This window comes from Bubalus kerabau, chromosome 18, assembly GCF_029407905.1.
Source record: "Bubalus kerabau isolate K-KA32 ecotype Philippines breed swamp buffalo chromosome 18, PCC_UOA_SB_1v2, whole genome shotgun sequence".
In the NCBI taxonomy this organism is placed as follows: Eukaryota; Metazoa; Chordata; class Mammalia; order Artiodactyla; family Bovidae; genus Bubalus; species Bubalus kerabau.
The window spans coordinates 62,350,358-62,364,056 of NC_073641.1; the positions used below are offsets into that span (position 1 = coordinate 62,350,358).

The following is a 13,699-nucleotide window of genomic DNA, read 5'->3' on the forward strand; positions in this document are numbered from 1 at the left end:
GGAGAGGGAGAGGGTGGGGAGATTTGGGAGAATGGCATTGAAACATGTATAATATCATATATGAAATGAGTCGCCAGTCCAGGTTCAATGCACGATACTGGATGCTTGGGGCTGGTGCACTGGGAAGACCCAAAAGCATCAATTCTTCCATGCTCAGCTTTCTTTATAGTCCAGCTTTCACATCCATACATGGCCACTGGAAAAACCATAGCCTTTACTAGATGGATCTTTGTGACAAAGTAATGTCTCTGCTTTTCGATATGCTATCTAGGTTTGGTCATAACTTTTCTTCCAAGGAGTAAGTGTCTTTTAATTTCATGGCTGCAGTCACCATCTGCAGTGATTTTGGAGCCCAAAAAAGTAAAGTCTGACACTAATTACTAAATACTAATTATTATTTTTTTTATTTTTAACTCTCCATATTGGATGACAAAATTTAAAAAAAAATTGTATTTATAGGATGGATAAACAACAAAGTCATACCACACAGCACCTATTCAATATCCTGTAATAAAACATATTGGAAAAGAATAAGGAAATAAGATACCTACTGTATAGCATAGAGAACTCTGCCAATGATCTGTAATAATTGAAATAGAAAAAAATGAAAAATAATATACATGCATATGTATAAGTGAATCACGTTGCTGTACAGCAGAAATTAACAGCATTGTAAATCAACTATACTTCAATAAAATATATTTAAAAGGCTAACAAACAAAGGAAAAAGCCTCCTGTATTTTGCATCCATTAAAAAAATTAGATCATGAGAAACACAGATGTAAATCAATATGTCAGCCAAAAGGGAGATGTAGTTATGGAAGAGTGTGAAACATCTCCAGCCAAAAAAGCTTGAAAAAATATTTGCAATTGAGGCAACTTCTTTTACAACATGGATGACAATCCTTGGTCTTCCACGAGCATTATATGTCCTTAGGGAAGGACTCAGAAAGTAACACTAAACACTTTTCATTCTGTTTATAAAATGCTCAAAGTCAGGCCCTCCTACCCTGGCAAAAGGTAGAGGGGAGAGGTGAATCAGGAAAGTAAATCTGACAAAAATGCAGCCAAGAGGACAGAGAGGTACAGAGCCTCCAATAAGACAGGTGAGGAAATCAGATGTTGAATAACTGATGCTTTTGAACTGTGGTGTTGGAGAACATTATTGATAGTCTCTTGGACAGCAAGGAGATCAAATCAGTCAACCCTAAAGGAAATTAACCCTGAATATTCATTGGAAGGATTGATGCTGAAGCTGAAGCGCCAATACTTTGGCCACTTGATGCAAAGACCCTGATGCTGAAAGACTGAAGCAAAAGAAGATGGCGGCGCAGGGAGAGATGTTTAGGTAACATCACCAACTTAAAGGACATGAATCTTAGCAAATTCCAAGAGACAGGTAAACCTGGTGTTCTGCAGTCCTTGGGGTTACAAAGAGTTGGACACAACTTAGCAACTGAACAACAAGATGTTATTTAAGTGTTCACTAAATGTTGATTTTTGTTTTTTTTTTCCTTTGTTAACAATGAGGTTCTGGCGTTGGATAGTGAAGGTTTACCTTTGCCCTAAGCTTTGTTTTTTAATGCAGAATTGTCTTTCTTTACAAACTGACCTAATGCCAGAAATGACTATTACTCTAACAAAACTATTTTGAATGAAGATTTGTATCAAAGTAAATAAATTTGAAGAGTTGACTCATTGGAAAAGACTCTGATGCTGGGACTGATTGGGGGCAGGAGGAAAAGGGGACGACAGAGGATGAGACGGCTGGATGGCATCACCGACTTGATGGATGTGAGTTTGAGTGAACTCTGGGAGTTGGTGATGGACAGGGAGGCCTGGCGTGCTGCGATTCATGGGGTTGCAAAGAGTCGGACATGATTGAGTGACTGAACTGAAGTAAATAAAGATCAATTATATCATGGAAAAAGAATAAAATAGATGATATAAATGTTTAAATGTTAGCTGTCCAGAGTCCACTGAAAGGAGAGATTATGCTAAGACTTAAACTTTTTATATTTGCAAATCTATACTTTTAGCCATTTCTTTTCCAACTCACTCTGCTTTCCTTTCTTCTTCTCCCCCTCCTTTCTCATGTTGTTTCTCTTCATCATCCCTCGCTCCTCTCTCCTCTACTGCTTTTCCACTTCTTCTTTTCTGTTTCTTCTCATATTTTCTCATTCTTTTATTTCTCTTCTTAATTTGTCACTATCTCTCAAATACATGCAGATTCCATTTCATAAAGAACTACAACTTTCTAAAGGACAGAAATGGTATGGACTTAACAGAAGCAGAAGATATTAAGAAGAGGTGGCAGGAATACACATAAGACCTAAACAAAAAAGATCTTCATGACCCAGATAATCACAATGGTGTGATCATTCACCTAGAGCCAGACATCCTGGAATGTGAAGTCAAGTGGGCCTTAGGAAGCGTCACCACGAACAAAACTAGTGGAGGTGATGGAATTCCAGTTGAGCTATTTCAAATCCTAAAAGATGATGCTGTGAAAGTGCTGTATTCAATGTGTCAGCAAATTTGGAAAACTCAGCAGTGGCCACAGGACTGGAAAAGGTCAGTTTTCATTCCAATCCCAAAGAAAGGCAATGCCAAAGAAGGCTCAAACTACGGCACAATTGCACTCATCTCACATGCTAGCAAAGTAGTGCTCAAAATTCTCTAAGCCAGGCTTCAACAGTATGTGAACAGTGAATTTCCAGATGTTCAATCTGGATTTAGAGAAGGCAGATAAACCAGAGATCAAATTGCCAATGACCTGTTGGATCACTGAAAAATCAAGAGAGTTCCAAAAAAAACATCTACTTCTCCTTTATTGTCTATGCCAAAGCCTTTGACTGTGTGGATCACAACAAACTGAAAAATTCTTCAAGAAACAGGAATACAAGACCACCTGACCTGCCTTCTGAGAAATCTGTATTCAGGTCAAGAATCAACATTTAGAACTGGACATGGAACAACAAACTGGTTCCAAATTGAGAAAGTAGTACATCAACACTGTATATTGTCACCCTGCTTATTTAACTTATATTCAGAGTATATCATGCAAAATGCTGGGCTGGATGAAGCACAAGCTAGAGTCAAGATTGCTGGAAGAAATATCAATAACCTCAGGTATCCAGATAACACCATCCTTACAGCAGAAAGTGAAGAGGCACTAAAGTGCCTCTTAATGAATGTGAAAGGGGAGAGTGAAAAAGTTGGCTTAAAACTCAACATTCAGAAAACTAAGATCCAATGGCATCTGGTCCCATCATTTCATGGCATATAGATGGGGAAACAATGGGAACAGTGAGAGACTATTTCTTTGGGTTTCAAAATCACTGCAGATGGTGACTGTAGCCAATGAAATTAAAAGACGCTTGCTCCTTGGAAGAAGAGCTATGACCAACATAGACAGCATATTCAAAAGCAGAGACATTACTTTACCAAAAAAGGTCCATCTAGTCAAAGCTATGGTTTTCCCAGCAGTCATGTATGGATGTGAGAGATGGACTATAAAGGTAGCTGAGCACTGAAGAATTGATGCTTTTGAACTGTGGTGTTGGAGAAGAGTATTGCAAGACTCTTGGACTGCAAGAAGAGCCAACCAGTCCATCGTAAAGGAATCAGTCCTGAATATTCATTAGAAGCACTGATCCTGAAGCTGAAACTCCAAAATTTTGGCCACCTGATGCAAAGAACTGACTCATTGAAAAAGACCCTGATGCTGGGAAAGATTGAAGGCAGGAGGAGAAGGGGACAACAGAGAATGAGATGGTTGGATGGCATCATCGACTCAATGGACATGAGTTTGAGTAAAGTCTGGGAGTTGGTGATGGACAGGGAGGCCTGGCATGCTGCAGTACATGGGGCACCAAAGAGTGGCACACGATGGGTAACTGAACTGAACTGAACTGAAAGAATTATAGATTTCTAAACAGGGCAAATAACCATCCTTGTATACCTCCTTACTTTGGTCCTTGAAGAGAACTTTGGCAGATAATCAAAGGGAATCACTGATAGGAGTATCTCATCAGGCTTATCCCCAAACTAACCCATAACTTGTAATGTAGCCAGAGTCATAGCTTGAGGTACTTTCTGATTACTCTCAGTATACTTTCTCTAACTTTTTCTGCATTACTGGGTCCTGCAAGAGTGATCTCTAGGAACTTCCGTTACCTGGTTTCCTTTGCCTTCTGCATCGAATGGAAATAATCAGCAGTATTTTGAAGGGTGGGAACAGAGACAGGGTAGGATATTTCATTCCTGCTTTCTCCCTAAGGGGCAATGATTCTAACAGTGTTGCTGCTGCTGCTGCGTTGCTTCAGTTGTGTCCGACTCTGTGCAACCCCATAGATGGAAGCCCACCAGGCTTCCCCATCCCTGGGATTCTCCAGGCAAGAACACTGGAGTGGGTTGCCATTTCCTTCTCCAATGCATGAAAGTGAAAAGTGAAAGGGAAGTCGCTCAGTCGTGTCCAACTCTTAGTGACCCCATGGACTACAGGCTACCAGGCTCCTCCACCCATGGGATTTTCCAGGCAAGAGTACTGGAGTGGGGTGCCATTGCTTTCTCCATCTAACAGTGTTAAATTCTTCTATAAGCAGAACTCCTTTTTGTGGGATTCCTTTACTTTTCCAGTAGCTACAGTTCTTACCAGGTTCTGATGAACATACTTCCCCCATCCAGACCCAGAGAAGCTCTTCAGTTCAGTTCAGTTGCCCAGTCTTGTCCAACTCTTTCCTACCCCATGGACTGCAGCATACCAAGCTTCCCTGTCCATCAACAACTCCCAGAGTTTATTCAAACTCATGTCCATTGAGTTGGTGATGCCATCCAACCACCTCATCCTCTGTCGTCCCCTTCTGCTCCTGCCTTCAATCTTTCCCAGCATCAGGGTCTTTTCTAATGAGTCAGTTCTTCACATCAGGTGACCAAAGTTTTGGAGTTTCAGCTTCAGCATCAGTCCTTCCAATGAATGTTCAAGAACAATTTCCTTTAGGATGGACTGGTTTGGTCTCCTTGCAGTCCAAGAGTCTCTCTAGAGTCTTTTCCAACACCACAGTTCAAAGAAGCTGTTAGTCCTACGGCTATTCACCATTTCATCAGGCCTCCCTGGTCAGATGGTGAAGAATCTGCCTGCAATGGGGGAGTCCTGGGTTTGATCTCTGGTCAGAAAAATCCCCTGGAGAAAGGAATGGAAACCCACTACAGTATTCTTGCCTGGAGAATTCCATAATCAGAAGAGCCTGGCAGGGTACAATCTATGGAATTGCAAAGAGTCAGACATGACTGAGGGACCAACACCTGATTCACAGTATGCCCACGTTTCTGCAGATAATTCTTTCATTAATTTATATACTATGACCTGTTATAAATATGTCATATTTTCTTTCTGAAGCGCTCAGATCAGATCAGATCAGATCAGCCGCTCAGTCATGTCTGACTCTTTGCGACCCCATGAATAGCAGCATGCGAGGCCTCCCTATCCAACACCAACTCCCGGAGTTCACCGAGACTCACGTCCATCGAGTCAGTGATGGCATCCAGCCATCTCATCCTCCATCGTCCCCTTCTCCTCCTGCCCCCAATCCCTCCCAGCATCAGAGTCTTTTCCAATGAGTCAACTCTTCGCATGAGGTGGCCAAAGTACTGGAGTTTCAGCTTTAGCATCATTCCTTCCAAAGAAATCCCAGGGCTGATCTCCTTCAGAATGGACTGGTTTGATCTCCTTGCAGTCCAAGGGACTCTAATAGAGTGATTAACATAGGTTTCAGAAATGTTATCCTAAAATGGGTTTTTGGATTAAATTTGTCATATATTTGATGAGCAAGACTTGGATACTCTCATTATCAGGTAAAGAAGAGACATTAGTCACAGATAATGCACAACATGAAAATGACCCTCTCTCTTGTGGTATGGAGTGGAGGAAAAGATTCAGAGATAAGAAACCATAGCACAATAGTAGCTATAATGAAATTCATTGCTATTGTTATTCAGTTGTTAACTTACATGCGACTGTTGGCAAGCCCCTGAACTATATAGCATGCTAGGCTTCCCTGTCCTTCACTATCTCCCAGAACTTGCTCAAATTCATGTCCATTGAGTCAGTGATGCTGTACAACCATCTTGCCATCAGTCACTTTCTTCTCCTCTTGCCCTCAAACGTTCTTAGCCTGAGAGTCTTTTCCAATGAGTCTGCTTTTTTTATTAGGTGGTTAAACTATGGAACTTCAGCTTCGTCATCAGTCCTTCCAGTGAACAGTTAGGGTTGATTTCCTTTAGGATTGACTAGTTTGATCTCCTTGCACTCCAAAGAGCTCTCAAGAGTCTTCTCCAGCACCCCAGTTCGAAAGCATCATTTCTTTGGTGTTCAACCTTCTTTATGGTTCAACTCTCACATCTGTACATGATGACTGGAAAAAAACATAGCTTTGACTATACAGACCTTTGTTGGCAAAGTGTTGTTTCTGCTTTTTAATACACTGTGTAGGTTTCTCATAGCTTTTCTTTCAAGGAGCAAGCATCTTCTAATTTCATGGCTGTACTCACTGTCCACAGTGATTTTGGAGCCCAAGAAAATAAAATCTGTAACTATTTCCACTTTCCCCCCTATCTATTTGCCATGAAGTGATGGGACTAGATGCCATGGTCTTAGTTTTTTGAATGTTGAGTTTTTCACTCTCCTCTTTCATCAAAAGGCTCTTTAGTTCCTCTTCACTTTTTGCCACTAAAGTGGTATCATTTGCCATTAAAGTGCTATATCTGAGGTTGTTGGTATTTCTCCTGGCAATCTTGATACCAGCTTATGTGTCATCTAGCCCAACATTTCACAGGATGTACTCTGCCTATATGTTAAATAAGATGGGTAACAATATAAAGCCTTGATGTACTCCTTTCCCAATTTTAAATCATAATAACTGTAGTGATTTTAAGGATTATGGGAAGTTTTGACTTTGACTCCTCCAAAGAGCGTACATTATGTAAAATGCAAATATAAGCAGTCCATCTCAGTTCAAGGAGCAGGAAGGGACTCATAAAGATTGTTTCTCTCTCTCTTTGCTATTGTATTGTTCAGTCACCAAATCATGTCTAACTCTTTGTCACCCCATGGACTACAGCATGCGAGGCTCCCCTGTCTTTCATTATCTCTTGGAGTTTACTCTAATTAATATCCTTTGAGTCAGTCCATCTCATCCTCTGCCACCCCTTTCTTCTTTTGCCCTCAGTCTTTCCCAGCATCCGGGTCTTTTCCAATGAGCTGGCTCTTCTTTTCACATGGCCAAAGTATAGGAGCTCCAATTTCAGCATCAGTCCTTCCAATGAATATTCAAGACTGACTTCCTTTAGGATTGACTGGTTTGATCTCCTTGCAGTTCAAGGGACTCTCAAGTGAACAATCTCAATCCAGCCAAAGCTAGATAGGGATTTCACCTCTTTGTGGATGCTCTGGAATATAAAAATTACATGGAATTTAAATGTCTTCAGCCAGTAATTCAATTTTATAGGAACAGGGACAAGATTACAATATAAGTGGTCTTTAGGGCTCCTTTTGTGCTACAATGGAAAAGAGAATAGCTGTGACAAAAAAACATATGACCCACAAACCTAAAATATATGCTATTTTAGAAAAAGTGTGCTGATCTTGCTTTAAAAGAATACTTTTCTTCTACTAAAGACCCTTGATGAAATTGAAAGAGGTGAGTGAAAAATCTGGTTTAAAACTCAACATTTAAAAAACTAAGATCATAGTAGCCAGTTCCATCACTTCATGGCAAATAGATGGGGAAACAGTGGAAATAATGAGAGGTTTTATTTTCTTGGGCTCCAAAATCACTGCAGATGGTGACTGCAGCCATGAAATTAGAAGGCACTTGCTCCTTGGAAGATAAGCTATGACAAACCTAGACAGTAACATTAACAAGCACGGGCATCACTTTGCCGACAAAAGTCCATCTAGTCAAAGCTATGGTCAATGAGTCTAAGAAATTTGAAAGTGAAAATCAATCTGTTTCTCTGAAGTTCTTAAAACCAATTTTACTTACTATTCTGCCTAACAAACCAGAACTTCCCTTATGTTTCTTGTTTTTTGTTTATTGACTCTACATTTTATTTTCTGAGCCTACTACCCAACACAGCATGATAACTAAGTTATAATCCAAGCATATAATTCATTTAATTTAAAGCATCTGCCTGCAATGCGGGAGACCTGAGTTCGATCCCTGGGTCAGGAAGATCCCCTGGAGAAGGAAATGGCAACCCACTCCAGTATTCTTGCCTGGAGAATCCCATGGACAGAGGAGCCTGGTGGGCTTCAGTCCATGGGGTCGCAAAGAGTCAGACACAACTGAGCAACTTCACTTTCACTTTCTTTCACTTTCATATAATTCATAAACCCTTCTTAATAGCTTCAGTAAATTTGATCTGTAGAACATAACCTTTACTTGGTCAGAATTATAAAATCTGCCATTTATCCCTGAGGACTACTCTTCCTACTCATATCTAAGTCCTTTCCCACCAAGAAGTTAGAGTGTGTGATATTAAAATTCTTCCTGACAACACAGAAAATTATATTATTATGAATCCTGACAAAGAGTGATAAATATATTCATGACCTTAATTATATGGGAGTAATTTAAGAATAATTTCCTCTTTTGCCTCTGGACAATTGGTAGTTTAACATTTCACATAAGCATGGATTATGTAACCATTTTAATTAATTTAAATCCTATATCTCTTGTGGCTTCATTATGAAAGAAAAATAATTTTGTGTTTCATGGTAGGTCTCAATGTTCACCACTGAGTTTTAGTAAGTTGAAACTTTCTATACTTCTAAGTGTTTGCTAGCATATTGTCAAATATAATAGGTCTGAAATTTAATTATTTATATTACTGAAAGTTCTTTGTATTCCCTTAAAGTAACAATTATTTGAAACTTGGCATTATGGGTTTCCTTGGTGGCTCAGTGGTAAAGAATCCGCCTGCCAGTTCAGGAAACATGGGTTCTATTCCTGATCCAGGAAGATGCAATATGCAACAGAGCAACTAAGTCTGTGAGCTTCAACTACTGAGCCTGTGCTCTAGCCCCCAGGAGGTGCCAACTGCTAAAGCTCCCTCAGCCTAGAGCCTGTGCTCAGGAACCAGAGAAGGCACATCAACAGGAAGCCCGCACACACCAACTAGAGTAGTTCCCACACCCCTCAACTAGAAAGCCCACACAGCAATGAAGATCCAGCACAGCCTAAATAAATACAACTATTTTTTTAAAGAAAGAAACTTGGCAGGAACTTATGTATATAATATATTAAGGTTATTTTATTTACCTATTCAAGGAAAGGAAAGAATTTGAAAGTGTAGCTGGCAAACAACTAGAGAACAATGTATATTTTTCTTTCAGTTTGGCTGAAAACTATTCTTTCTTCCTCACATTTTCAGGGTTACAGACATCCCTGGGAAGGGGTTATTGGAAGGAATTTTGTTTCTAAGTGCAAGAATTTCTTGAACCCATGACAATGGAAGTCATATTTCTGGGGACTTAGAATGATATATATTTTCAATTATTGAATGTTGACAGATAATCAGATTTATTCTTATATCAATGTGGCTAGTGACTGCAGCCATGAAATCAAAAGACGCTTGATCCTTGGAAGAAAAGCTATGACAAATGCAGAGAGCATATATAAAAGCAGACATCACTTGGCCAACAAAGCTCCATATAGTCAAAGCTATGGTCTTTCCAGTAGGTCATGTACAGAAGTGAGAGTTGGAACATAAAGAAGGGTGAGCACAATAGAATTGATACTTTGGAACTGTGGCACTGGAGAAGACTCTTGAGAGTCCCTTGGACAGCAAGGAGATCAAAGCAGTCCATCTTAAAGGAAATCAGTCCTAAATATTCATTGGAAGGATGGATGTTGAAGTTGAAGCTCCAAAACTTTGTCCACCTTATGCAAAGGGACAACTCATTGGAAGTGATCCTGATCTGGGAAAGATTGAGGGCAGGAGAACAAGGAGGTTACAGAGGAGGAGATAATTGGATGGTATCACCGACTCAATGAACACAAGTTTGAGCAAACTGCAGGAGACAGTGAAATACAGGGAAACCTGGTGTGCTGCAGTTCGTGGGGTTGCAAAGAGTTAGACACGACTTAGTGACTAAACAACACTAAACTCTTATTACCCAGTCCAGCACCCGCTATAAAATATGTGTAGGTTGTAAGCAGTTTTCCACTCTTACCAACAAATATCTTATATCCCACTCTCCAACAAAATTCATGAATGTGTAAAAGTTAAAGAATGCAGTTGATTGAAAAGCAATATAATGAAAGCAGGGAGAGAATACAAGTTGGAGTCCACAGGGAAAGTCACGTACAGCTTAGAAATTCAACTTTTGTGAATTTGAAGGATTAGAAAAACTACCTTCAGTGCACACAATGTCCTCAAGTTGTGATATACCTATCAAGAGAAGATGAGTAGAAGGAAACAAACTCAAAATCCTAATGAAAACTATCCAGAAAATGCTTTTTTTTTTTTTTTTTTTTTTTAGCAGCAGTCATTGGATCACATTTTGCTAGACTACCTCAGTGAGGAATATGTACCAATAATTGTATTTTTATTTTTTTTAATTTTGGCTGTGCAGGCTTAGTAGTTATAGCTTGTGAGTTTAATGGCTTCATGGCATGTGGAATCATAGTTCGCTGAACAGGAATTGAACCCACTTTCCAATGAAGGCAAATTCTTAACCACTGGGCCACCAGGAAAGTCCCAAGAATCATATTTGTGAAAGCTTGAAAAGTGATTTATTTATGGTAAAACATTTAGTAAAGATTATTGCCAACTTAGATAATTTTGCATTTTCCACCTTTTGAATTTAAACAACTTTGGGGGTACTAAATTACACATGATTTTAAAAGGAATATTACATGAAGTGACCCATATTTGAGCAGTTTTGCTACTTCTCTAAAATTATTCTATATGTGCCCTTTTCAAATGATTGTTTAGAGAAAAGTTCATGAAACATAACTGTTGATATTTATGTTGAAATTTTTGACAACCCTATCTGATTGGACATCCCTCTGCCCCTCAAATCTCTCTGTGTCTTTTTCTCAAGAGTCACTAAATCTTTGTAGCTCTGTCTTTAAGATGAGCAAACAGTAAAAATCTTTTGAAAATATCATTAAATATGTTCAAACACATGATGTCCCTTTTATGGCTTTAAATGTACATGTTTATAATCATTTGTTATCAATATTTAAAGACCTAATTAAAGCTATTGATTCATAATTGGTCTCTGGAAGGTTTTAGAAAATTATGCAAGTTTTAATATCTTTAAAGTCTCTTATCATCTCCATGTAGGATTTAGTTATTTACCCTCTTTAGTATTCTTTTAATATAATCCATTAAGTTGGAAGTCTTCCATCTTTCTTTCTTAGCTATTGCTGTTGATCTGTAGCTAAATCATGTCCAACTCATTGTAATCCCATGAACGGCAGCACATCAGGCTTCTCTGTCCTTCACCATATCTGGGAGTTTGCTCAAACTCATGTGCATTGAGTCAGTGGTGCCATCCAACCAGCTCATTTTCTGTCACACCTTCTCCTCTTGCCCTCAATGTGTCCCACATTCAGAGTCTTTTCCAATGTGTTGGCTCTTTGAATCAGGTGGCCAAAGTATTGGAACTTCAGCATTAGTCCTTCCAGTTCATATTCAGGGTTGATTTCCTTCAGGATTGACTGGTTTGATCTTCTGTTGTCCAAGGGACTCTCAAGAGTCCTCTAGCACTGCAATTTGAAAGCATCAATCCATCAGTTCTCAGCCTTCTTTGTAGTCCAATTCTCACACCTATACACGACTAATGGAAAAGCCATAGTTTTGACTATACAGAACTTTGTCAGCAAAGTGATGTCTCTGCTGTTTAATATGAAGTCTAGGTTTGTCACAGCATTTCTTCCAAGGAGCAAGCTTCTTTTAATTTCATTGTTACACTCACAGTCTGCAGAGATTTTGGAGACCAAGAAAATAAAATCTGTCACTGTTTCTACTTTTTCCCCATCTATTTGCTACAAAGTGATGGGACTGGATGGCATGATCATAGTTTTTTTATTTATTTTTTCCCCACTAAGTTTTATTTGGGCAGACCCGGGGACAGAGGGCCTGTGCCTAAAAGAAGGTGGGCCTCTTGGTAGTGAAGCATGGCTTGTGCTGGTGACAGAGGACCCGGTGGGGCAGTGGGAACTTGATCTTGGAATCGTGGAACTGCTTGGCCACTGGTTGGTGGCATTTGCTGGCTGCGATCTCCTCCACTTTGATGATCTGGATTGAATGGGCCCGGGCTCGGGGCCGGGCACCCATGTCTCCGTAGCACTGGGTGACGGCACTGGCGGTGGTCAGGTCCTGGTATTCCCGATACATGTTGTGGGTGTCGCTGTGGGAGTCATAGTGTAGCTAGATGCCGAAGTTCTTCACTCGCAGGGGAGATTCATAGTTTTTTTAATGTTGAGTTTTAAGTCAGGTTTTTCACTCTCCTCTTTCACCCTCATCAAGAGGCTCTTCAGTTCCTCATTGCTTACTGACATTAGAGTGGTATCACCTGCATATATAAGGTTGAATACTTCTCCTGGCAATGTTGATTTCAGCTTGTGCTATATCCAGCCTGGCATTTCGCATGATGTATCCACACAGAAGTTAAATATGCAGTGTGACAATATACAGCCTTGACTGCTTTCCCAATTTTGAACCTTTCCATTGTTCCAAGTCTGGATCTAACTGTTCTTCTTTTCATGCATACATGTTTCTTGGAAGTCAGGTATTCCCATCCCTTTAAGAATTCTCCACAGTTTGTTGTGATCCACATAGTCAAAGGTTTAGCATAGTTAATGAAGCAGAAATGGATATTTTTTTTCTGGAATTTCCTTTTTTCTATGATCCAATGGACGTTGGTAATTTGATCTCTGGTTCTTCTGCCTTTTCTAAATCCTGCTTGTATATCTGGAATTTCTCAATCCACATACTGTTGAAGCCTAGCTTGAAGAATTTTGAGCATTATCTTGCTAGCATGTGAAATTAACACAACTGTACAGTAATTTGAACATTCTTTCCTATTGTTTTCTTTAAAATGGGAATGAAATTGTGCCTTTTCCAGTCCTGTGGCCACTGCTGAGTTTCCCAAATTTACTGGGATATTGAGTGCAGCACTTTTACAACATCATCTTTTAGGATTTGAAATAGCTCAGCTGGAATTCTATCACCTTCACTAGCTTTGTTCATAGTAATGCTTCCTAAGGCCCACTTACTTCACATTCCAGGGTGTCTAGTACTATGTGAGTGACCCACCATCCCAGATATTTGGGTCATTAAAACCTTTTTTGTATAATCTTTTCATGTATTTTTGCCACCTCATCTTAATCTCTTCTATTTCTGTTTGGATCTTACAGTTTCTGTCTTTTATTGTGTTTATCCTTGTAAGAAATATTCCCTTGGTATCTCCAATTTTCTTGAAGGAATCTCTACTCTTTCCCTTTGTATTATTTTCATCTGTTTCTTTACATGTTCACTTAAGAAGGCTTTCTTATCACTCTTTGCTCTTCTCTGGAACACTGAATTCACTTGGGTATATCTTGCCTTTTCTCCATTGCCTTCACTTCTCCTCTTTTCACAGATGTTTCTAAGGCTTCTACTGACAGCTACTTTGCCTTCTTGC

At 39.6% G+C, this 13,699-nt stretch overlaps 1 pseudogene; it reads right to left on the reverse strand.

Moving 5' to 3' along the window:
* Positions 1-12,159: 12,159 nt before the first annotated feature.
* Positions 12,160-12,483, reverse strand: LOC129633046 (60S ribosomal protein L18a-like; annotated as a pseudogene).
* Between the last annotated feature and the right edge of the window lie 1,216 nt (positions 12,484-13,699).